The 23,444-nt window shown below is 38.6% G+C and overlaps 1 long non-coding RNA gene across 3 annotated transcripts in view; it reads left to right on the top strand.

The window, feature by feature from the left end:
• Positions 1–23,444, top strand: part of LOC144578317 (uncharacterized) — a 163,152-nt gene that overhangs the window by 74,544 nt on the left and 65,164 nt on the right. For all 3 annotated transcript variants that reach the window (XR_013523827.1, XR_013523826.1, XR_013523828.1), the window contains exon 4: positions 22,392–22,459. This is a non-coding gene — a long non-coding RNA (uncharacterized LOC144578317). The remainder of the gene's footprint in view (positions 1–22,391; positions 22,460–23,444) is intronic.

Raw genomic sequence — 23,444 nt, 5'->3', positions numbered from 1 at the left:
TTACTCTCTAGAAGGTGTATGAGCCACCAACAGAAATACTTACATTCTATTGTCATTTAGCATTTGTTTTAAATTCTCTTCCTCAGTCTCTCTGAGGTTCTTAGATATGAATCCAGTGTGGAAGCTAGGAAACACCAGATCTCAATGATTCTGAGTTATTCTAAGAATAGTATAGCGTCTGGGGTAGCCTTACTAGATCAAGCGCAATCTTGAAGCTTCCTTAAGAATCACCTTTTGGCCGGGCGCAGTGGCTCAAGCCTGTAATCCCAGCACTTTGGGAGGCTGAGGCGGGTGGATCACGAGGTCAAGAGATCGAGACCATCCTGGTCAACATGGTGAAACCCCATCTCTACTAAAAAAAAAAAAAAAAATACAAAAAATTAGCTGGGCATGGTGGCGTGTGCCTGTAATCCCAGCTACTCAGGAGGCTGAGGCAGGAGAATTGCCTGAACCCAGGAGGCGGAGGTTGCGGTGAGCCGAGATCGCGCCATTGCACTCCAGCCTGTGTAACAAGAGTGAAACTCCATCTGAAAAAAAAAGATCACCTTTTAATGACACCATCACTTTGTTGCAATGAGCATCTTGTGGTTACTCCACTGATTCATTAGGAATAACTACTTAATTGTGTAAATGGCTGGCTTTGGCTGAGATATCCCACATGCACATATATATCACATAATAATGATTCCAGATCTTTGTAACTACCGTAGATGATAGGTAACATGGCAGTTGAGAACCTATTTTTCACAGGGTAAGGAAACTTGCCCAAGTATTATAGTCACTGCTAGGCCTGTCACGCTCCCTCTTAATTCTTATAATACTGAAGGTGACTGCACATGTGCTTATACCGTCTCAAAGTCACTGAGGACAGGAGATGCTGTTACTAACATATAACTTCCGAATGCAAGATGGCACTAGTGGAGAAATAAATAGTTTCCGGAACCTGATAGTTAGCTCCAGGTGATGGGGCTTGTACCATTCTGTCAGACTGACTGTTGACGTACAGGTTGACATTAAGTTGGTGAGCAAAAACTGGACAGATGATCAATCCGATGTTGGTTTCAAGGAGTCTCCTTCGTGTCTCTGATGATCCTTGACAGCAAGGAAGGGGAAATTTTTATAAGACCTTATAAATATCACAGTTTCTATCCTTTAGCCACAGATGTTACTCTGTTGGCTATTAGAAATTCTGTACTGAGAGACGGTTTATCTGACTAACAGAAGTTTTAGAATTAACAAAAGGAACTCTAAATAGTATATAGGTCTTCTTATAAAGACCTATCTACTTGGGTGTAGCAATTTGGAACCTAAAAAATGGTCTATTTCCTTTGAGAAAAATTTTGGACCAAGATGCAACATTTAATGAGATCCCTGGAACTCAAAGTCAATGGCATAGTTCAGAACAATCAAATTAAATATGGTTTGAGGTTTTGCAGTAAAATGTCCTATGATCTTAAGCAAAAAATGAAACTCCCTTCCCAAAGTCTAGGAAAAAACGTAAACCGATGATACTAAAAAATAGGTTAAACCAAACCAAAGGAAACAGACAGGAGGATGGGAGGTTCTGCCAACACATGATGGACTGGAACAGATAGTCACATACATTATCATTTTCCAAAACATCCTCTCTCCTGGAAGCCAGTGTTACCGCTTGGCCTGCCAAAGGCCATGTGACCAGCCATTAATAACAAACTCAGATCAACCATATCCTATACAGTCTTAACCCTTGAATTTCACAGCAGTACCATTTAAAGATGAGTTGGCATATTTATTTGTTGAAGAAATTTGAAGATCTTCAGTAGCCTAGAAGAAGAAGTTTTTTCAAGGGACATAGTTCTTTTGGAAGTTACGTTGTCTGCTTTCAGAAAGACCCGAGACTCTCATGTTTTATGTTCAACAATTCAGGGAAGACATTTACCGTTTCATTGCATGTATCATAGCTCAAAGGTACTTCCATGATAAGAAACGTGGCTGAATGTTAACTTTCTCATATCAGAAGATGACCATTAAAAATTTGCCTTGTATTTTAAACCAATCACAACAATTTATAAGAAATTATTTTCTGCACTTAAATATTCCTCCATTAATTTTTTAAGAGGCATTTGACATACACATGTGAAATAACAATTTTTTAAAGTACTAAAATGGTAGTTTTTCCTCTCCAGGTAAACATTGTACTTGCAATTTTAGTCAATGTCTTAATTTAATCCTACAAGTAACTCTGCTCTGCAATATAGAAAGTTGAAAAACATAAAGCCCAGAGGGGCTAAGTAATGATTCCATTCGGTATGGGGACTTGGTTTATTCAGTTAATGTCTCCTTTTCCAGCAATACCCACAGTATTCCCAGGGAAAACACCACATTTTCTTTGAAATTGAAATATGCATTTCTTAGTGAACTTCTATTTCAATTTTTTTTATTATGGTAAAATTCACATAACATAAAATTTACAATCTTAAGCATTTTAAAGTCCAGTAACATTAGGTATGTTCATTGTTGTACAATCATCACCACTATCTATCTCCAGAACTGTTTTCCTCTTGTAAACTGTAACTGTATACTGATTAAACAATAATTTAATCAGTAATTAAGTAATCAGGATGGGACGTTCTGCCAACACATGATGGACTGGAACAGATAGTCACATAGATTATCATTTTTCAAAATGTTCTCTCTCCTGGAAGCCAGTATTGCCACTTGGCCTGCCAAAGGCCATGTGACCAGCCATTAATAACAAACTCAGATCAACCATATCCTATACAGAAACACATCAAAATCTGATTCACCACAGCCAAGTAGGCTTCATTCCTTGGATGCAACATACACAAATACATAAATGTGATCATTCACATAAACAGAACTAAAGACAAAGCCCACACGATTATCTCAATAAGTGCACAAAAGGCTTTCAATAAATTTCAACATCAATTCATGATAAAAACTCTCAGTTTTTAAAGTAGCTATTGAAGGAGCATATCTCAAAATAATAAGAGCCATCTGTGACAAACCAACAGCCAACATTATACTGAATGAGCAAAATCTGGAACCTTTCCCCTTGAAATCTAGCACAAGACAAGGAGGCCCTCTCTCACCACTCCTATTCAACATAGTATTGGAAGTCCCAGTAAGAGCAGTCAGGCAAGAGAAAGAAATAAAGTGCATTCACATAGGAAGAGAGGAAGTCAAACTATCTCTGTTTGAAGTCATCATGATTCTGTATCTAGAAAACCCCACAGTCTCAGTCTCAAAGCTCCTTCATCTGATAGACAACTTCAGCAAAGTTTCAGGATACAAAAGCAATGTACAAAAAGCACTAGAATTCCTATATACCAACAACAGCCACTCTGAAAGCCAAATCAGAAATTAGATCCCATTCACAATTGCCATAAAAGAATAAAATACCTAGGAAAACAGCTAACCTAGAAGGTGAACGATCTCTACAATGAGAATTACAAAACACTATTCAAAGAAATCAGAGCTGACACAAACAAATAGAAAAACATACCATGCTCATGGATAGGAAGAATCAACATTGTTAAAATGACCATAATGATCCAATTAATTTACAGATTCAATGATATTCCTATTATTAAAATTAAATTAAATGATATTGCTATTATTTATCATTTAAAATGGCCATAATGAACCAAGTAATTTATAGATTCAATGGTATTTCCTACCAATAACATTCTTCAGAGAACTAGAAAAAAAACTATTTAAAAATTCATATGGAACCAAAAAAGAGCCCGAATAGTCAAGGCAATCCTAAGCAAACAAAGCAAAGCTGAAGGCATTATGTTACCCACTTCAAGCTACATTACCAGTCTATAGCAACCGAAACAAAATGGTACTGGTACAAAAATAGGCACACAGACTGATGAAACAGAATACAGAGTCTGAAATAAGGTTGTACACCTATGATCACCTGATCTTTGACAAAGCTGACAAAAACGAGCAACGGGAAAAAGACTCCCTATTCAATAAATGGTGCTGAGGTAACTGGCTAGCCATATGCAGAAGACTGAAGCTGGACTCCTTTCTTACACTGTATACAAAAATCAACTTAAAAGACTTAAATGTAAAACTGAAAACTATAAAAACCCTGGAAGACAACCTAAGTAATACCATCCTGGACATAGGAATGAGCAAAGATTTGAAGACAAGGACAACAAAAGCAATTGCAGCAAAAGCAAAAGTTGACAAAGAGGATCTAATTAAACTTAAGAGCTTCTGCACAGCAAGATAAGCTATCAGCAGAGTAAACAAACAAGATACAGAAGGGGAAAAATATCTACAAACTATGCATTTGACAAAGGTTTAATATCCAGCATCTATAAGCAACTTAAATTTACAAGAGAAATTTAATTGTCAGCAAAGGACATGAACAAACACCTTTTTTAAAGAAGACATACGTGAGGCCAATAAGCATATGAAGAAAAGCTCAATATCACGGATCATTAGAGAAATACAAATTAAAACCACAATGAGATACCATCTCATCCCAGTAAGAATGGTTATTATTAAAAAGGCAAAAAGTAACAGATGCTGGTGAGGTTGTTGAGAAAAGGGAGCATTTATACACTGTTGGTGGGAGTGTAAATCATTTCAACCATTGTGGAAAGCAGCACAGTGATTCCCCAAAGAGCTAAAAGCAGAACTACCTTTCTACTCAGCAATCCCATAACTGAGTATATCCCCAGAGGAATATAAAACATTCTACCATAAAGACGCATGCATGTGAATGTTCATTACAGCACTATTCACAGTAGTGAAGACAATAAATCAACCTAAATGCTCATCATCAGTGACAGAGTGGATAAAGAAAATTAACCACCATGGAATACTATGCAGTCATAAAAAACAAGATTACGTCTTTTGCAGAAATATGGATGGAGCCAGAAAACTATTCACATCCACTATGGAATACTATGCGGTCATAAAAAACAAGATTATGTTTTTTGCAGGAATATGGATGGAGCTGGAATACTATTCACATCTACCGTGGAATACTTTGCAGCCATAAAAATCAAAATTTCATCTTTTGCAGAAATATGGATGGAGCTGGAGATTCTTATCCTCAGCAAACTAATCCAGGAAGAGAAACCAAATACCACATAATTTCATATATAAGTGGGAGCTAAACAATGAGAACTTATGAACACAAATAAGGGAATGATAGACACTGGGTTCTATGTAAGGATGGTAATTGGATGGAGGGAGAAGAGTAGAAAAGATAACTTGGGTACTGGGCTTCATTCCTGGGTGATTTAATAATCTGTACAACAAACCCTCACGATGTGAGTTTACTTATGTAACAGACCTTCACATGTTCCCCCAAACCTAAAATAAAAGTTAAAAAAAATAGACAGTTGACTACATTAAATGTTCACATTTGCAAACAAATCACTATGAGGAGGATTCAGTATATACAACAGATGAAAGAATTAGTATTTCAAAACTCAAAAAATACAGGAATTGGAATACAAAATTGATGGATAAATTAAGTAGTAGATGAGAACAGATAAAGAAAATTGATACATTGAAATATGGGTCAATAGATACTGTGTCTGCAGTTTTTTCACATTTCTCCAGTTAACTTTCTTCTGATACAATAATTAAGGTATGCCTTCACCACTGTCACCAAGTTTTTACCCGTCAGAGCCCTGTGCTCATTCTTTAGTTTGTAGAAAATGACTACATTAATTGCTCTTCATAATGAAGTAAAACACATTGAAAATTAAAATGTAAATAAAACTGGAAATAAATTTGTAAAATTTATATTAAGCAACTGGCTATTTTTAATGTAAAGAAAATGGTTGGCTGGGCGCAGTGGCTCATGCTTGTAATCCCAGCACTTTGGGAGGCCAAGGCGGGCAGATCACCTGAGGTGAGTTGTTTGAGATCAGCCTGGCCAACATGATGAAACGCCATCTCTACTGAAAATACAAAAATTAGCCAGGTGTGGTGGTGCATGCCTGTTAGTCCCAGCTACTTGGGAGGCTGAGGCAGGAGAATTGCTTGAACCTGGGAGGTAGAGGTTGCAATGAGCCGAGATCATGTTATTGCACTTCAGCCTGGGCAACACACCAAGACTCTGTATCAAAAAAAAAAAAAAAAAAAAAAAAGGAAATGTTTAGAGAGAAATAAGAAAAAAATAACAATTTTAATTTTAAAAATAGAAAAAGAACATGATGATTCATATGACTGGCTAAGAGTTGGATGAGACCCTTTTTCATCAGTTGATGTACGCAACTCTGGGCATAGAAGGGACTTGCTTGGCAAGTACAAGGGGAAATTGCTATTCTCTGCAGCTGGCAGAAATGAAAATTGTCTTCCAAACAACTTGTACCAATTTAGAGACATATTATCAGAATTTAAAGTTAATTCCACTTTTAGAAATCTATCCAAAAAGTTTGAAACTGATTTTGGCACTAATATTATAGGAGAAAGTCAAGATAGAACATAAAACTGAAGACTGAAGTTTGAGTAACAAGAATTTCTAGGGTTGAAGATAAATGAAATAAACCAGTCAAGAGAGAAGAGATGTTCAGGGAAGTAGATGAAAACTAGGAAGTTCAATGTCAAGGAAATCAGGGAGAAAAATGTAATTTCAACAGGAAGTCAACCTTTAGAGAATCAGTTAACGTGATTTTCAAGTGGATGAACTTGACCCATTTAGAAACTGATATTGGAATACTGTCTCCAACTTGTTTGACACTTAATATCATTTTTGGAAGTTGTAAAATGCACCTGGTGCTCATCAATGATTTAATTGAAGAATACGTATACACATTCACTTTTGTCTTTAAAAATTCCATTTTCAAATCAAAACCAAATGCGAAATGGATCTAAAATTTGAATCTCAGGCTCTTAGACCAGGCAATACGGCTTTATTATTATGCTTAGATAGCCCATCAAAATACAAACTAAGAAGTCAGCTGCTGCTATAAAGGTCGTCTGGAAAGTCCAGAGAAGGACCATGTGCTGCTGCTGGGAAAGGAAAATTGTCTTCTGGGCTCGTGAGCTGGTGTATTTGTCTGCTGAGTGGCTTCAGTGGTTTTATCTGCTGTTGAAAGAGCCAGAGAAAGGGATAAAACAGGACTGTAATCTGCACCACAAAGAGCTGGAGGAGAACAGTAGCCAAGTGAGTGTTTTGTTTGCGTGCTGCCCTCTCTGGCACATTGTATTGCTGCAGGAATTGTATTGGGTTTTAATCATCATTCAAATATCGGTGATCCAACCTTGGCATTCATTGTTTTTTTTTTTTTTAATAACCCGAAAGAGCTAGCACCTGCAACTCCCAAATTACAATTTTCAAAGCATAATAATATCATGGCATGAAGGGTAGGTGCCTCCCATAATCTTACACATTTATGGAATAGACCCAGAGAAAATACTAGCTAACACAGTTAGAAACTGATTTTTGCTTTCAGTTATCTCTCTGCGGATTGTCAGCATCCACAGGTTTTGATATATGTTGGGGTCAGCTGCAGGTACCAATGGATGATTGTACTGATTCCATTTCAAATCATGAAAATAGGCTGTAGATTGGTCATGGTTTGGATCTTTGAAATTCACATGGGCTCCGAGGTTGAACACTGGGCATTGAAAAGTCTCTTCTTTTTTATTTTTGAGTCATTTTTTGTTCCTGAAAAGCTCAGGGATTAATATAAAGAGTAAAGTATAAGGATATTCCATTAAAAATATCAAACTGATTAGCAAAGATGACGAAAAGAACAAAACTCAATCCTTATGGAAATATGAGGAAGTAGGTGTCTTTTCTTTAGTAAGTGAGAAACTGTCTCATCTCTTCAGGAGGAAAACTGTGCAACAGGAACCAAATCTGTAATTTCCTTATTAAGTCAACACTGATATTGGTAGGAATTTATTCTAAGCATCTAATAAGTCAAGTGTCTAAACAGCTAAGTACTATAAGCTTTAAAACAACCTACGTGTTTAACAGTGATGGAATTATATTCCATTCTTTAAGTGTTGTTGATTTTATGTCCTTTAAAATGTTGTGGGAGCATATTTGTTGTGGAGACATGTTGTGTTCTTTTTCTTGCTAACAGTTGAATATGAAAAAAATTTAAGCCCACAGAAAAATGGAATGAATTGCACATAAAACACCCATGTAACTACACCTAGATTTTTAAACTTTTATTATACTTGCTTTATCACAGATCTATCCATGTATCGCAGTCCACCCATCAATTTGTCTTTTTTTTGAAATGCGTTTCAAAATAAGATGCAGTTCACTTCCATCTAAATAGTTTAGGTTGCATATGATTAACTGATATCAATATTTTTTATACTTTTCTAGGTAAAATTCACATAAGTAAAATGCATAAATCTTAAGTGGACCATTAAATGAATTTTGACAAATGCCTACACCTGTATAATGCAAACCCCTGTCAATGTCAAATGTTACAATCACCTAGAAAGTTCCATTGCCTCTTTCTCACTTTCAGCCCTGACCTGCCACAGCAAACCCTCTTCCATTTTTTTCTATCATAGGTAAGTTTTGCCTGCTCTAGAGCTGCATATTAGTAAACCCATACAATGTGCACTCGACAGTTAAGCTTTTTTCACTCAGCGTTATTTTTCGAGATCTGCCCATATTGTTTGTGTATAGGTGGCTCATTCCTTTGTATTACTGAAATCTACTCCAGCATATACAAACACTACATTTTATCCAGTCTTCTGTTGACGGACACCTGGGCTGGGAAAGGTGTAATGTGCAATATGTAATGTGTTCTTAAATCACAACATTACAACAGGGACTCCCCGTGGTGGTAGATTTTGGAGACCAACTTTTCTACTTACATGCTTTCTAGGTCTTCTGCAATTAACCTTCAATAATTAACAAAGAATTTACCCCTTTGAATTACTAGACTGCATGTGATATACTGTAAGGAGCTGATAAAAGACAACACTGAGCTATAACTCGAGTCTCTTTCCCTGAAATCATTGGGAAGAACAAAAAGCCTTGGCTGGAAGAGCCACCACAGATGACTGTCTCCCCACAGAAGCCTGTAAAGTCACCAAAGTGCTGTTTGTGGAAAAACATCTTGTGAAAAACTTTTCTAAACAAAGACTCAGACTGGAGTCCTGTGCCTGGATTAGAAAGCCACCTCGTAAAATCTCCCAGTTATTTTTTCTCTTTTTTACAAAGATGGTGAATTGACCTTTTCTTGTTTCCTAGGGAGAACAGGATGAAAAAAAGAAATAAAAGTATTTTACGAAAGACAATTAAGAATAAACAGTGTAGAGGGGGAGGGGGAAATCTATGCTTCTAAGAAAGGGTAAAAAATGCCAATGAAGTGCATTACGTCATCTCCTTAAACCCATGCAACGGGCACACGGTAAGTTTCAGTTTCGCTGACAAAGGGGGAGTCGTCAAGTGATGTGACTTGACAAAAATCACAAAAAGTGTTGGCGTATTACTTGTGAACCATCCGTCTGTGCCTTTATCCATAAAGCAAAATTCTTGTGCCTTTATCTGTAAACCAAGAGTCTCCCTGATTTATCTGAAGACCCTCAAATGTGCCATTACATTTACCACATTTTTAAAAAGTTGTATCGTAATTTGAGGCATTGTGACTTTTGTTTGTCATTGAAGCCACAAGGCAAAACGGGTCATTTGCAATGAACAGCTAATTAACCTTCAATAATTAACAAACTAATTATTGCCTTCTAATCAACAAATTAATCAAGCCTTCCTGAGGGACTCGCAAGGCAGAGTTGGAAAATGGGATTGGAGGCTGAGGAGCCGGCCTTGGGTTTTCTCTGTCCACTTTTACTCAGAAGAATGATTGAAGAGCACAGGATTACTGATAGGGAAGGAACAGAACCTAGACTTTCTCACTTTTGATTTGAAGTCAAGCCATTGGATGAGGCTTAGTTAGGCCACAGTGAGGACTCTTGAACACTGTGGTCTCCTGGTGCCCTAGGCCTCCTTCTACACTTATCCCTTTTTGTGCAAAAGGAGCCAGAATTAGGCCTTTGGCCAATCTGCTGTGTGAGGGCATCAGAAAGCCGGCCTGAGCCACAGGAAGACCAAGGGACCCTGCAGTCGCCTGGATGACTCTTCCAAGAAAGCCCGAGAGAAGGATCACTTGGCAGAATAGTAGGCAGAGCCCTAGATGTGGAATCAGAAGATGGCTTTCAACCCCAGCCCTACCCAAGGGGTTAGGGGCTAACTCTTGAAGGTTCAGTATTCCAATATAGGTTGACAATATACCAAAGAAAATACTTTATTATGTTAAAGCACCTGCTACAGATCCCAGTCTTAATATCCTCAGAATGGTTTACTCAGACTTTTCTCAAGCACTTTTACTTAACTCTTGTGTTAGGCATTCATGATGGCCTAGAGACAAACAATTTAATGATTGAAAACTTAGGCTGCAGAGACCAACTATCTCAGTCTGACTTCCAGCTCCACTTCTGGTAAGTGGAGAGAGATTGTAAAATTATTCAACCTGTCCCTGCTTAGTTTGCTCATCTGTTAAATAGTAACTTTCTCAAGGTTATTATAAGTATTACATGAGCTAATATTTGTAAATGACTTACAGTAGCTCCTGGCCCGTGAAAGCATAATCCATTTTGCTATTATTAATGTTATTAGACATGATACCTTCTTTGAAGACAGGAATGACTGTAGAGATGAGACTAACAATATATTTAGCTGTTATTCTGATAAAGGTATTGGTCCAAAGGATACAGTAGTCAACTTGTGTGTGAGCCAGAAAGTTTATAATAACTTACTCGAAATCAGAAGTAATCAAGCAACCAAAAATACTTATGGATCACCGTCCCCCTCCCTGCCAAAGAAGTGAAAAGAGGCTATTAATCTGTCCAGGCATTTCAGGTCTGGGCTGATGCAGCGTCCTGTTATGGAATAGGATCTATCAGGGCCCCAGAGCTCCTAAGTGGATCCCTTCAATTCCATCATCCACCATAACTAGCATGGGTGAAATGGGGAGCAATCCCAGGGAGAGAGCTGTGAGCCCCTCATGGTGGCTCCCTTGGGGGTCAACTACTCAGCTCAGACCTGCTGTCTGTATAATCCTCTTTTTTTCTCAGAATTACAACAATCTCTGCTGGCCTCTCCTATTGGACCTCCCCTTTCTTTTCCCAGATTCATTTCTCCAGGGGGAGAGATTAGAAAGAATAAAAGAATTGCACAAGATTAGAAAGAATAAAAGAATTGCACAACTTTTTTCCTTTCTGCCTTTGCTAAAATTATCCTGATGCACTGGCCACAAAATACCAGTCACTTAAGAAGAGGAGCCTGCCAGGAGTATGTTGGGAGAGAAGGCAAGGCAAAATCAAGAAGGCCAGCCAGAGTCAGACACCACCTGTCAGCACCACGCTGTCTAACAGCTGGCGGGGTGTGGGCACCTGAAAGTGAAGCCAAAGAAGGGAACCGGCAGAGGTAATTATTTCTAGGGTAACTTTTAAAAAGAAGTACTCATCTTTTTAAAAAAATGGAATCAGGCTGCATTCACAGTTATCCTATTGGATTTCTTAAAGGTACAATTAGCTGGGTTTGACTATATATACATACATATATATATATATATATATACACACATATATATACACACATATATATAGACACATACATATATACATATATTATACATACATATATATGTGCACTCAGTAATAGAATAGATATATTTTATATATCTACAATATACATATATATTTTTGTAAGTAAATGTATATATTTTGCTATTGAGTTTTATTAAGAAAGTTATAGACTCCCAAGAAATCATTAAAAACACACAGTACTAGTCTTTCAAGGGAGAGGAAATTCTCAGTTTATTCTCCCTCAATGGAGTTAACCATTATGGAGAGACAGTCCAGAGAACGAAGCCCTTAGAAGTACCATGAGGTTGAGTCAAACAGCGACGTGAGGGGTGGGGGGTCTGAAGGCAGGACGACAGACCCCACGTGGCGCCAGGATTGAGTTCTGGCCCTTTCCCGACCCAGGTGGATACCCAGGGCTCATTCTTCTCAGTCCTCACTTGCAGGGGCAGAAGCTTTCCTTTCCAGACTCCACTGCCTTTCTCAATGTCAAGGCCACAACATCTTTTTAAGAACGGCTTACGTCTTGGCCCACTGAAGAGAGGGAAGTTCCGATTGAGGACACTGGGAATAGGACTGTCTTGGTTCACAGACAGTTATTCCTGCTGAATAATCACAAGTGATAGGTGGGCGTTTATTTTTGAATGATAACCAGGAGAGCGATCTAAGTCCTCTTCAAGAGATGTGTACAGAGCTGTCTTAAAGGTAGTGGACCCTGCAATCATTGGCTCAGCTTAGAATGGACTGCCATCTCTCTGGCAGAGGCTGGGCCAGCTCCTGAGTCCTTTGCATCTGGTCCCTTCAGGGGTGGCTCCCTTGCATGGGGGTCCACTGAGTTCCTCCCGGGTCGTGTGCCCTCCCCATCCCAGGCCTAGCTTTCCTTATGGGGAAACGGTGGTCTGGTTTTTCACTGAATCCCCTTGTAGGATAATATTAATATCATAAACTCTACCTTGATTCCATCAGGACCTAGTACTTTTTACTCTCAAAGTCTGTGTTGACAGTGTTCTTTTTAGAAGTTATTAATTTCTTTGCCATTTTTCGGGCCGGCTGACTGACATTGGTGCTGAATCTTCATTTCTGTTCCTAGCTTACATTTCCGCCATAGAATCCCAGGTAGATCATAACATGGACTATCTTTGGCCTTTTTCACACAGCTTACCCTGCATGTTGAGATCTAGAGACCCTCCAGCAAGAACCTGAGAAAAGTAACCTTTCATTTCAAGTTCAGGCAAAACCTCCCTAGTAGAAATCTCCTGGGGACAGACAACTATTTTACATTCAGTCAAATCTTGTATGTTCGAAATTCGATTTCTTCCAAATTGGAAGAAGATGCTTTCAAATATTGAATTTCCTTCCATTAGGTAAGCATCATCTACTTTAGCCCTGGGCCCAGGGCCTCATCCTGACATACCCAAGCATTCTGGCCTCTACCTCTGTGTCACTAAAGTCAGTTCTTTTGTTTTTCATTATTTCTGACACAAGTTAAAGGAATTAAGACAGTGTCTCTTCTCTTCAGCTTCCCAAGAACCACTGCCACGGCCTTCCAAGATTTCAATAGATTCAATATTTTAGCGTTTAGAGAATCTAAGAAGTGGAGGGTGAAATGAAAGGGAGAACAAAGAGAAAACAAAGACTTTATTCCTGCTCCCAAGCCATAGCCTCTCTCTTTCCCGTCATCCTCCTGTGTATCAGCCTGAATTTCCTCAATAATTCTCTTCATGTGGACAATTACGAGTTCTACCAGTTCCTTCTTTAGGACCGTGTGAAAATCAAGTTCTGATTAACATAAGGAGGGGGCCTGGCCCCTGCTCAGGTCTCAGGAGACCAAACCATGACTTTTTCAGTTCCTCAGATTTTAGGGCCTATAGGAACTCTTCAAAGCCAAGCTTTATCACACCATCTTTCACTTTTGGAGAATATCTTTGAAGGAATTGATCACCATAGGTGATTCTGGTGGAGGTTGGTGGTGGGGAAGAGTTCTTCTCCAGCCCCTTGCTCTAACTGCCGTGGGTGGGGCTGGAGGTCTCAAGTCAGGAAGAGTTCTGAAGCCCAAATTTGATTTTGTCCAATTCAAGGGCTATTTTGAAATAGAGTGGTCATGATCAGCTAAGTCATTTGGGAAACATTTTCTGAAATTTTAGCTTAGGATTAAATGGTAGGGGGAGATCCTGATCTCTGGTGAGTTGAATGGAAATATGGTTTTCCAAGAGAAGTGAGAAAACTTCTTTAGCTTGTGAGGACTGAAATAAATGTCCTAAATCTCTTCCACAGACTAACAGATGCTCCTCTGGCTGAAAGATCCCAAAACGCTAAGTTCCTGGTCATGGCAGGACAAAGGCTAGCCATCTCCCATTTGCCTCCACCTCCCTTCTTGATAAATGACTGCCAGCTGCAGACTGGTTTCAACTGGTCTCCAGAGGACACAGTTCCTGGATGTTTCCCTACATTTCACCTTTTACCATGTGGGACCTAATTATAATGCATTAGAATGGTAAATCTCCATCCCAAAGCAAACATGGGTCATTTGTCGCCATACGTCTCATACACATAATATGCATAAGTTTCATGCCCTTCATGAATATTCATAATATTTCACAATATCCTGTTGTATATATATGTTCCACCTTTCCATTTAGTAGAAATACTTGCTTCTTTCTCTCATTTGAAATGTGGACTTACATTATAGGTTGGAGGCTTGCTTTCCACCTGCAGGACATAACCTTAGAAATAAAGTTCTCCTTTGCATTTGCTTGCATTGTGACTCTTTTTAAATTACCTACATACCTCATTTCATTGTCAACCCAATCTGAGCATGGCATAACACATCCTATTTTTAGATCTATGATGGTAATTTAAGAAGCTGATTTTGCATTCATTTATTCAGTTAACAGAAGAGCCTAAATTCAAGTGAGGGCACCGCTTTCAGTGCAATAAGACAGTGCTTGAAGTTCCCTTCTGAAACAACGAATCTGAAGGCATTGCCTAAGCAAACCTTTTAAAGTTTCATATGTTGGAAATTAGGAAACCAGTGTAACATAAGACCATAAAAGCATCCCAAGAACTTTAGAATGAAAAATAATCTTATAAAGAAAGAAACAGAATCCTAAAATGAGAATGCTAAAGTCATACATTCACCAACTTCAGAGTTGTCAAAACTCTAGACCGCATACTGACTTTTATTTTTTCCTCTTTAAGGGATGAACTATTTCAAACACATAGGAAGGAGTAGAGAAGAACATATGCAAATTCTTCACATAAAGCGTTGCCCTATTTTCGTAAAAGCCTTTCGGCCTGAATTTTAGAGCCCTGAATGCCACTCCACTGATCCTATTTTCTTTCTTCCTCCTCAGAGTTAACAACCTTCTTGGTTTACTGCTCGTTCTTTCCTGACATGTTTTCCTGCTTTGACATAATATTTAATTATCCCTAAATGCATATACAATGTTTTCATGATATTTTAACTTTTTCTGTTTGTAGTTTTCATCTCTATATTTCACATAATGTTGAAATTCTATGTAACAAAGAATATAAAAATATTCTGATAATGTCACCAATTTTTTCTAATGACATAGAAATCACATCACTTTTATTTCCCGGGTTGAGTTGCTAAGTAGTTAGGATACGAGATCCCAAAATACGGTATTTCCAGAAAGTGAATATGCACATCGACATTTTAAAGATAAACGGAGAAGCCCATGAAGCAGCCAGAAGGAATAGGAGAACAGAAGAAAGATTAAGGAACGTGATGTTGTCACGGAGGATCATCAAAGTGCTGAAGCGGTTAGCAGTGTCAACAGTGACAGGCACTGTTTTAGGAGGTATTATGGGAATGATCAGTTTTCATGTAGGAAGGAATGAGGGGAATCGAAGAATTGATTTTACCGCAAGACAGAAAAGCATTCAATCGTTTTCTCTGCGCACAGTCCCTAACACACACAATAAAGTTCTTTCACTTAGAGAAACTTATGTGACAGTGCCCAGAATAAAAGAATTTCAGACTTTATAAATAAACTACACACAAATAGTCTCTGTGAAATAGTTCAGAGTACAGTTGCTTATCTGTTAATATTTCCACCTATAAGAATATCACTTCAGAAAGCATTGCTTATCAAAACTAAACCCTGTGCAAATCCTTACCCACTGTTTTGTTGCCTTCTCCAAAAGAAACTTGAGAGTTGGGGTTTGGATTCAGTTGGAATTCCATCATCAGCACTTCACTGGGCAACATTGGGCATGTTATTTAACCACTATGAGCTTCAGCTTCCTCTCTCTTAAGTGGAAATAATAGGTTTGTTTTGAGGATAAGTCAGTTAATACATGCAGTAAGTGCTTAGCGGGTTGCAGTAATGCTGAGGCTCTAGCAGATATTTTAAAATGCCATTGCTTTTCCTTTTGTTACCTCTTCCTCTCTCCATCTGTATCCAACTGTTTGTTTGCGAGCACTGTGTAACTTACGGCTTTGGTCTGCATGTACTTATTTGTAACTGCTGTTCATATAAACAGCGTGACTGTCTCCTTGGTAAACTCGAGCTCCTGCCCTCCTCAGAACTTTTTTTTTCCTCTCAGCACTTGTATGGCATCTCACTCTTCATATGTGACAAATTAGACTGAAGAACAAAATCATGATAATCTTGACAGACGAAGAAAATGTATATGATGAAATTCAACATTCATGATTTAAGAAAAACACATATTCTTAGCAAACTAGGTGAGAACAGAACCTTGATCATCTGAAAAAGAAAATCTACACCAAACCCAAAACAACAGGACATCAGTAAATGTCGTACTTCGTGATAAAAATGAAATTATTCCCTTTGAAATTGGAAAAAAGGCAAAGATGTTATCTTTTTTAAGCAGAATTTTGCTCGAGTTCATAGTTAAATAGTCAATATAATAAGCCAACAAAAAAGATGCTAAAGGAAATTTGGAACTAAAGAAAAATAAACTTCTAGTACTTGCGGTGGATATGATTACATGTAAAAATTAAACTAATTCCGGGGTAATTCATAGGAATTAGAAAGAGTGTTCTGCAAGATTGCTGTGTACAAAATTATTTAAAGGCCAGTTCATTTCCCTTTATTGAAAATAGTTAGAAAATAAAATTTAACAAATGCTTTTCTGATAACATCACAATGTCATATGCCTAGGAATGAATCTAACTAAAGTTGTGCTAGGCCTCTATCCAGAAAGCCACAAACACTGAGAGAAATTAAAGAAAACTTGAACCTAAATTGTGTGTAATAAAATATGATGGATTAGAATACTCTGTCTTATATTAATTCTCCACGAAATGATGCAATTAAAACTCGTATAGGCTTATATCTTTTGTATTTTGACATACTAATTCTAAAATATGTAAACAAATTCAAAAGAATTAAGATAGCCAAGATCTCCTTAAAGAAGAAATGCAAGATAAAGACTTATTTAGCAGATATCAAAACTTATTTAAAGCTACAGCAATTAAGATAGTGTGGTACTGTGACATGAATAGGCAAATATATCAATGTATATTGGAAACATGCCAGAGAAACCAGAAATCATTTGCTGCCTATGAGAACAGCTGACACTGCAAAATAAAGCTTCTCAGTTCTGGCTGGACTCCACCATTCACTGGAGTATTCTTTTTTTTTGGAGAGGGAAGGAGGAAGGGAGGAAGGGAGGAAGGCAGGAAGGCAGGGAAGGAGGAAGGGAGGGAGGAAGGAAGGGATGAAGGAAGGAAGGAAGGGAGGAAGGGGGGAGGGAGGGAGGGAGGGAAGGAAGGAAGGAATTCAAGCAATGAGAGAGACATTGCTGACCTGGATCTAGAGGTTTACAAGTTGATTTTTTGAGAGAAGGAAAGAAAAAAAAATGAGTAAAGGAGAGAAAGAAAGAGGAAGAGAGAGAGGGAGGGTGAATGGAAATATTGCTTTATTCTGAAAAAAAAATGGGTATTAATAATGACCAATCAATGTTTCATTTAAACCTATGAGTAGGTGTGTTGTGGTATTGACAAGAATGTATATTTTATGTATTTGAAGTGGAGAGCTCTATAAATATTTATTAAGTTTACTTGTTCCGGATCTGAGTTCAAGTCCTTGATATCCTTATTAATTTTCTGTCTCATTGAATCTAGGTCTCTATGTATCTGGGTGTTAGGATCGTTAGCTCTTGTTGTTGTATTGATCCTTTTACCACTATATCTTTGTTGCTTTAAAATCTATTTTATACGCTATGAGAATTGCAACTCCTGCTTTTTATTTATTTATTTTTGCTCTCCATTTGGTTGGTAAATCTTTCTCCATCCCTTTGTTTTGAGTCTTTGTGTATCCTTGCATGTGAAACAGGTCTGGATGTAACATGCCGTTGGGTTTTGGCTGTGTCTTTTGATTGGGGGATTTAGTCGATTTAAATTTAGGGTTACTGCCATTTGATGTTAACTGGCTGTTTGATCCATTCGTTGATGAAAATTCTTCTTTATGTTGGTGCTCTTTACTTTTTGGTATATTTTTAGTAAGGCTAATACTGGTTGTTTCTTTCTGTGTGTAATGCTTCTTTCAGAAGCTCTTGTAAAGCAGACCTGGTGGTAATAAAATCTCTGAGTACTTGCTTGTTCATAAAAGATTTTATTTTTCCTTCAGTTGTGAAGCTTAGTTTGGCTGGATATGAAATTCTGGGCTGAAGGTTCTGTTCTTTGAGGATGTTGAATATTGGCCCTCACTCTTTTCTGGCTTGTAGAGTTTCTGCTGAGAGATCTGCTGTGAGTCTGATAGGCTTGCCTTTGTGGGTAACCTGACCTTTCACTCTGGCTGCCCTTAGTATTTTCTCCTTCATTTCAACCCTGGTGAATCTAATGATTATGTGCCTTGGGATTGCTCTTCTTGAGGAATATCTTTGTGGTGTTCTCTGTATTACCTGGGGTTGAATATTGACCTACTTTGCTAGTTCAGGAAAACTTTCCTGAATAATATCCTGAAGGGTATTTTCCAGCTTGGATTCATTCTCTCCATCGCATTCAGGTACAGCTATCAAACGTAAATTTGGTCTTTTCACATAGTCCCACATTTCTTGGAGACTTTGCTCATTCCTTTTTATCCTTTTATCTCTAATCTTGTCTTCTTGTTTTCTTTCATTAAGTTGGACTTTGACCTCTGATATCCTTTCTTCTCCTTGAACATTCGAGTGTTTAAACCTGTGCATACTTCTTGAAGTTCCTGTATTGTATTCTTCAGTTCCATTAATTCACTTATATTCCTCTCTAAGTTGTCTATTCTCAATAGGATTTTTTCAAACCTTTTTTCAAAGTTCCTAGTTTCTTTACGTTGGGCTACAACATGTTCTTTTAACTCACAGAAGTTTCTTACTATCCATTCCTTGAAGAATGATTCTGTCATTGGGATGTGCTTGTTCTCCGTCAAGCCTTGTTCCATTGTTGATGAGGAACTGTGATCATCTTTAGAGGGAGAGGTGTTCTGATTTTGAGTATTCTCAGCCTTTTTATGCTGGTTTCTTCCCATCATTGTAAATTTATCCTCCTGTTGTCTTTGAAATTACCAACTTTCAGATTAGGTCTCCTGATTGGACGTTCAAGTTGTTAGTTTCCAGGGCCAGAACGGCAGCCTTAAGACTGATGGTGCTTTTCTGCCCAGGATTCTCCTGTCTGGCTTCCTTCTTGTGTCTGTAATGGGTGACTCTGCCTTCCCCAGGCTCCAAACCTCGGTCAGAAGGGGAACCAGTCTCGTTTACTCTGCACCGAGAGCTGCCGCACTGAGGTGCCGTCATAGCCGCTGTGCCGGTCTCAGGAGTCGTGCTGGGGACCCGTGTGGGTCCTCCAAACCTCGGTCAGAAGGGGAGTCGGCCCTGTTTACTCTGCTCCGAGAGCTGCTGCGCCAAGGTGCCGGGGAAACCGCTGCGCCGGCCACAAGAGTTGCGCTGGCGACCTATGTGGTTCCTCCACTGGGGATCTTCTGCTCCGTGCGCGACCAGAATTTGTCTGAAAGTGTGGCGTCCTCTAGTTCTCTGCGCTTTGACTGAGAGCTGCAATCCCGAGCTGTTATCGATCGGCCATCTTGGATCGTTCCCCGCACTGGAGTATTCTGATTGCTTAGGAGTTTTGGGGACCAGGAACAGCTGTGTTGGGATGTGCTACACCTTCTACTCAGTGTGGCTGCCTTGCTCCTATTATATCTCAGTGCCTTTGTCTAGAAAATTAATCTAGAGCCCACTGAAATTTACTCCATAAATGTTATTGGTGTAATGACCTCATCACTTTGTCTACAACTGGGGATGACTTCCAAGATTCCCTAGGAGAGAAGGGGAACCAGAGGATGTCAGGTTTAGATACAATAGTGTACAGCAGGAGGCTGCTGGCTCTTTGAGGTCAACTTTTTTGAGCAAGTCAAATCAGTTGAATTTGTCTACTAAACCCTGAATTCAACTGGCAGGCCTTTGGGGATAAATAAGAACAATCGCTACAAGGAACAGATAGATCCCGCTAGCTCCCAATTCTGGTGGCCAAATGCAATGACCATAAACCAGCCAAGCTTGAAAGGATTATTAAAATCTCCAAAGGAAGCTGGAGCAGCAAGGGAGGAAAGACTGGGGTTCCAGTGTCAACAGCAGAAGTCCCATCCCTGGGAGCCTGAGATGGGAGCATGACGAAGGAAGATCTGAGTCTCTCTCAAGGGCCTGGTGAACTGGCATTCGGTGACTTTTCAATCAGAGAGTAATAAATGCTGGGATTATGGATGCAGGAAGATGTAAGTGGCGGTTTCAGTCCCCTAACCCGACTCTCTGTGTAGAAGGGGCTAGACGTCCAGAGGTGACTACAAGACAAACGGAGGTTTTAATGCTGGTGTCCTTTCTTTTACTTCAGTGACCTTGTTCATACCTGGAAGTTGATCTTTTTATTCCTCCCAACAACTCTTCTGCTTTTTGAAAATGAGCTGGACGAAGCTATCAACTCGTTTCTATTAAAGTATTTTGAACTGTTCGACATTTAAAAAAAATATGTTCAGATGATAAAGTCTCAAATAGTTTCCTACTTGGGAAAAGATACTCACAAAGTAGATTAGGGATACTTAATGAAGACATGGATCATTTACTAGTAAAGTTCAAATATTTTTAATATTTTAAAATAATAATTTTTAAAAAGAAAATATTGCATTGCTGGGTAAAGACTGAGGAAAAGCATAGAGAGAAATATGCCAAAAATAGATTTTTTAAAAGTTTTTCATTAAATGAAAAGTATGATAATGGTTTCAGGTATAGCTGAATACAGATACTCTCACAATATGACCAGAAAATGTTCTATATTCATCTGTCATCTCTGAATTTCTTTTCACGATTTTTATTCTCTGAAAGACTCTTACCGCTTGGTGATAAAAGTGCAGCCATAAAAACGGATGAGTTCACGTCCTTTGCAGGGACATGGATGAAGCTGGAAACCATCATTCTCAGCAAACTACAACAAGAACAGAAAACCAAACACTGCATGTTCTCACTCATAAGTGGGAGTTGAACAAGGAGAACACATGGACACAGGGAGGGGAACATCACACGCCGGGCCTATCAGGGGATGGGGGGGTAGGGAAGGGATAGCATTAGGAGAAATACCTAATGTAGATGACGGGTTGATGGGTGCAGGAAACCACCATGGCACGTGTATACCTATGTAACAAACCTGCATGTTCTGCACATGTATCTCAGAATTTAAAGTGTATATATAGAAAGAGAACCTGAACAACTTAGGTCTTCATTTTGCCACCTTCACAACTCCAGTGAAAAGAGTGCATGCCTGAGTCATGTAGATAAAAAATGGGAAGGGGGATTTTCCCAAAGTGATGCTGTGCTGGTAAACATGTTTGTCTACTGCAAAATAGTTATTCATTAAATGGAGCTGCCATAAGCATCTATCTCAGAAAGTATTTGCCGTGCTTGTAAACTTCACCAGTCTTCCCAGAGTACCTTCTTTACTCTGGGGAGATACTTGGGTTGCCTCTGCTTTAGATCTTCATAATTTCAGGTGGGTAGAGGTCACTGAAACCCGTGGTGTACCATGTTTTCTTTTCTAGGGATCTTTTTTGTGGTTTTAAAACCAGTGTTATTTTTCAAGTTGCTCTTTTCCGATTTAATAAAGTAGTTAATTTATGTCAATTTTAAAGATGTGGCCCATAATTATTTGGTCCATAGTTTTGGCCAAGTCTGTCCTCAAAAGTATGCTTGATGAGATACTTTAATTTCAAAAGTAAACTTTCCCCACCACTAATTCATTCAACAGCTATTTACTAAGTGCTTGCTAATTACTGTAACTATTTAAGCACGGAGTCTATTCATTAACAACTTAGGATCTCTGTCCACAAAATCCCAAACTAATGAATTTATTTCCCCAACTTCACATCTATTCCTTCCTTCCCTAATGGAAGCTTAGAGCTTCTCTCTAAGAAATTTAAATTTTGTCCCCAAAATCTTGATACTTCATCTTAACCAAAGTTATATTTGAAGGCAAGAATCAGTAAGTGGGGTCTGATACAAACAGCATATTTATAACAAACAGAAACAAGACACCTGCCAGCGTTGAGTCTTGTTTTAGTAAATTGAACATGCACCCAAACTCTCACCCCTGTGTAAGATTTCTGCAACTGAATTAAAATAGTATGTGTTACAAACTTCTTAAAGCTAGCTTATATATCAGAAACCCTAACTGAAGTGGTCCTATGAGGCTCTGTGGTAATTCTATATTCTTCAGAAAACCTATAATAAAATATATACATAGATAAGTAATAGATTTTTTTTCTTCTGTTATTCCTGTTTTTCAGGAAGAAGCAAAAGACAACCTAATGAATCGGAGACAATTGGTGGTGGTTTATAATAATTTAGTCCAAAGGTATGTTGGAGTCTGTAGAAAATGGCATGGAATTCCCTCCTTTTCTTCCTGTCTAGGCTCTTGGTGGCTGTTAATGTTCTCAGTCATCTGCATGACAAGAAAACCTGCAGACAACTAGAAGAATGTGAGTTACAGTATCTAAAGCATACAGTTGTTATAGTAAATACAAAGACAGTCAAAGACAGTCAAAGACTATGGCAAAGTCTGGCATTTCTGAAAATAGACACATCCATGTGCCATGCTTGGCAGGGGGCATATGGGTGACAATCCAGGCTGGCCACTAAGTGAGCCACCAGCTCTCTCTGGTCTTGTTCCAGGGGCCAGATTTCCTTTGAGGACTCTGGGTAAACTCTTGGCCTTGCCTGCCTGGCTGACCTGGAAACCTACACCATGAATCAAAGGAACCAGTAGGTGATGAGACAGGGTTCAGACTTTTTGCCCTTTAGATATGATCTCTCCACTTCATTCCAGAAAACAGGCAAAGAACTCATCCTCTTTGCAAAATTAGGAGAAATACTTAATGTAGATGATGGCTTGATGGGTGCAGCAAACCACCATGACAACTGCATGTTCTGCACATGTATCTCAGAATTTAAAGTATATATATATGTGTGTATGTGTGTGTGTATGTGTGTGTGTATGTGTGTGTGTATGTGTGTATGTGTGTGTATGTGTGTATGTGTGTGTATGTGTGTATGTGTGTGTATGTGTGTGTATGTGTTTGTGTGTGTGTGTGTGTGTGTGTGTGTGTATAAATAAAATGAATATATATATATATATATACAAAATGAACCTGAACAACTTAGGTCTTCATTTTCCTACCTTTGCAACTCCAGTGAAAAGAGTGCATGCCTGAGTCACGAGAGAAGATTTTCCAAGGGAACACAAAATCCAAATTCAGCTTAGATTCAGAAAGTCACTGCACCAAAGAGCCCATAAACCACTCCCTGTAGAATCAGGGGAAGCAGTTCTGGGCCAGCCACCG

Source organism: Callithrix jacchus, chromosome 11 (assembly GCF_049354715.1).
Source record: "Callithrix jacchus isolate 240 chromosome 11, calJac240_pri, whole genome shotgun sequence".
Lineage (NCBI taxonomy): Eukaryota > Metazoa > Chordata > Mammalia > Primates > Cebidae > Callithrix > Callithrix jacchus.
The sequence above is the reverse complement of the archived record's forward strand: the minus strand, read 5'-3'. Positions and strand labels throughout refer to the sequence as shown.